The sequence below is a fragment of the Pteropus alecto genome, unplaced genomic scaffold (assembly GCF_000325575.1).
Source record: "Pteropus alecto unplaced genomic scaffold, ASM32557v1 scaffold302, whole genome shotgun sequence".
Taxonomy (NCBI): Eukaryota; Metazoa; Chordata; class Mammalia; order Chiroptera; family Pteropodidae; genus Pteropus; species Pteropus alecto.
Genome location: NW_006432944.1, coordinates 43,548 through 47,170, shown reverse-complemented (window position 1 = coordinate 47,170; position 3,623 = coordinate 43,548). Strand labels below are relative to the sequence as shown.

Genomic DNA, 3,623 nt, shown 5'->3' with positions numbered 1-3,623 from the left:
ACACCTGTGATAGTGGCTATCATCAACAGGACAAGTAATAACAAGTGTTGGAGAGGTTGTAAGGAAAAAGAAACCATCATACGCTACTAGTGGGACTGCAAATATTACAGCCACTATGGAAAACAGTATGGAGGTTCCTCAAAAAACTAAGAATAGAATTACCATGTGTCCCAACAATTCCTCTTTTGTATTTACCCAAAAGCCCTGAAAACATTTATCTGCAAAGATATATGACCCCGATATTCATAGCAGCCTTATTTATGGTGACCAGGACATGGAAGCAACCAGTGTCTTATGATAGATGATTGGATAAAGAAGATGCAGTACATTCATACAATGGAATATTACTCAGCCATAAGAAAAGATTAAATACTGCCTTTTGTGACAATATGGATGGTTCTTGAGACAATCATGCTAAGCAAAATAAGTCACACAGAAAAAGTTAAGAACCATATGATTTCACTCATACAAACATCACAAACACCCATGGACACAGACAGTGGCTTAGTGGTTACCAGAGGGAATGGGGAGAGGGTAGGTAGATAGGAGTAAAAGGAGTCAAATATTTGGTGATGGAAGTAAATCTAAGTTTGAGTGGTGAACACACATGCAATATATATATGACATATTTTTGAATTGTACACTTGAAATATTTGATTTTATTAACCAATGTCACCCCAATAATTTTAATTTAAAAAACAAATTGAAATGAGTATTCAAACAAATACTTGTACATGCATATTAGTAGTAGCACTATTTACAATAGTGCAAAGTTGTAAACATCTCAAATGTGTCCATCAACAATGACTGCATAAACAAAATGTGGTGTACCCATACAACAGAATATTATTTATCCATAAAAAGAAATGAAGTATCTGTATATGCTACAACATGGATGAATCTCAAAAACATTATGCTAAATACAAGAAGCCATGTGCAAAAAAGGTAAAATATTATATGATTCCACTTACATTCAATATCTAGAATGAGTAAATCCATAGAGACAGAAAGCAATCTAGTTGTTGTCAAGAGCTAAAGGGATGGATGAATGAGGAGTTACTGCTAAATGGATAATGAAAGTATTTTGAACTAGATGGAAGAGATGTTTGTATAACATTGCAAATATATTAAACATCACTGAAATGCATACTTTAAAATGGTTAATTTTATGTTATGTGAATTTCACTTTAATTTAAAAAAAAAAACTGCAGAAAAACAGTGTAATAGAAATCCAGTCATCCTAAGTACCTTTCTATGATATATCCAAATGATGAAAGACCATGATTTGGAAACAGTGGAAGATGGAGCAAGAAGATTCCTGGAATGAGAATCTAGAAATCAGGGTTCAGACTCTGCTATTAATTAGCTACATGTGCTGAGACAAGTTATGAAGCATCTCTGGATATCAATTTTTACATTTGCAAAATGAGAAATCTCAAATTTGGTTATCTCATGATAAAAAGTTTCAGAAGAGCCACCTGCAAAAAAGTTCTTTAAAAGATGCATACACACAAACATCCACCCAACCTCATGGACTTGTTGAAAGAGACAGATGAGTCAATGAGAGAGATAATGCTTGAGGTTAAGGGCTAGCTGAATTAAAAATTACAAAATTCATGCCTGCCCCTTTCATTCATTTAGAAAACCTAATGTGTCAGTGTGCTATACACTGAGGATACACAGATAATTAAGACACTATCTTCTCAAGAGCCATCTAATCTAGTGGGGATGACAGGTAAATGGATAATTAGACTGTGATGAAGAGATATGATATAGGACTCACGTCATATGAACTGGGCAGATACTTTGGGAAAAAGGAAACTAGCTCACTTTCTTATACCATGTACAGGAATAAACTCAAAATGGATTAAAGATTTAAATGTAAGACCCAGAACCATAAAACTCCTAAAAGAAAACATAGGCAGTATACTCTATAACATTGCTCTTAATGATATTTTTTCTGATATATCTTCTCAAGCAAAGGATACAAAAGAAAAAATAAACAAATGGGACTACATCAATGAAAAACTTTTTGCACAGCAAAGGAAACCGTCAGTAAAACGAAAAGACAATCTACTGAATGGGGGAAGATATTTGCCTATGATACATCTGATAAGGGGTTAATATCTAAAATGTATAAAGAATTCATACAACTCAACATAAAAAAACTATCTAATTAAAAAATGGGCAGAGAGGAGTGGCTCCATAGTGTAGTGGTTAACATGTCTACTTTAGACGCAGAAGGTCCTGGGTTCATGCCCCAGGTGGAGCCACGGGCCAGGCCCTGGGCGCCGCAGGCCCTGAGTGCGTGCCGCAAGCACGTGGGAGGAGATGCCCTGCCTTCAGAGATCCAGTTCTTAAGGAGAGACAGCAACATCCGTAGGTCAGGGTGGAAGGTGGGGGTGGGGGAAATAAAAGGGGGGGAAAAAATGGTCAGAGGACCTGAATAGGTGTTTCTCCAAAGAGGACATACAGATGGCCAACATTCTGATATATGAAAAGATGCTCAATATCATTAATTATCAGAGAAATGCAAATTAAAACCACAATGAGATATCACCTTACACCTGTCAGAATGGCCATCATCAATAAACCAAAGAACAAATGTTGAAGAGGATGTGGGTAAAAAGGGAACCCTCATGCACTGTTGGTGGGATTGCAAATTGGTGCAGCTACTATGGAAAACTGTATAGAGGTTCCTCAAAAAATTACAAATAGAATTATCATATGACCCAGTAATTAGATTTCCAGGTATTTATTTGAAGAAATTCATAAGATTAATTCAAAAAGATATATGCATGCCTGTGTTCAATGCAGCATTATTTACAATAACCAAGATATGGAAGCAGTCTAAGTGTCCATCAGTAGATAAATGGATAGAGGAGATGTGGTATGTGTGTATGTATATATACACATATATATGTATATACAATGGAAGATCACTCAGCCATTAAAAAGAATACAATCTTAACTTTTGCGACAACATGGATGCACCAAAAGAGTATCATGCTAAGTGAAGTAAGTCATACAGAGAAAGACAAATATGATATGATTTCACTCACATGTTGAATTTATAAAAACAAAATAAGTGAACAAACAAAACAAAAACAAACTCATAGATACAAAGAACAAATTGATGGTTGCCAGGTGGGAAGGGGTTGCAGGGACAGGTATAAAAGGCGAAAGGGATTAAAAAGTAAAAATTTCCAGTTATTAAAATGATCGTGGGGATGTAAAGTACAGCATAAAGAATATAATGAATAACATTTTAATAACTATGTATGGTATAAAATAGGTATTAGACATATTAAGTTGATCAGTTCTTAAAGTATACAAATGTCTAATCACTATGTTGTACACCTGAAACTAATATAATATTGTATGTCAATTGTAATTGAGAAATAAATTTTTAAAAGACAGGAAAAATTATTTTCTGGTAAAGCTAGATCATAGATTCAGTCAGCTCTTGGCACAGATATACAAATCTCCAACTAGGCCATCTGGATCCTGATGTTGATTCAGACAAGATTGTTCCTACCGTTGGCCTGGCATGACAAGTTGGCACCAGACACTGTTAGGGCAGTGGCTTGGGAACTATATTTGGAAGCCTATGTGCATGGCTT

The 3,623-nt window shown here is 35.2% G+C and overlaps 1 non-coding gene across 1 annotated transcript; it reads left to right on the top strand.

Moving 5' to 3' along the window:
* The first annotated feature begins 2,199 nt into the window (after positions 1 to 2,199).
* TRNAL-UAG lies at positions 2,200 to 2,273 on the top strand. The gene has a single exon. It is a non-coding gene; the product is annotated as a tRNA-Leu (tRNA).
* The last annotated feature ends 1,350 nt before the right edge of the window (positions 2,274 to 3,623 follow it).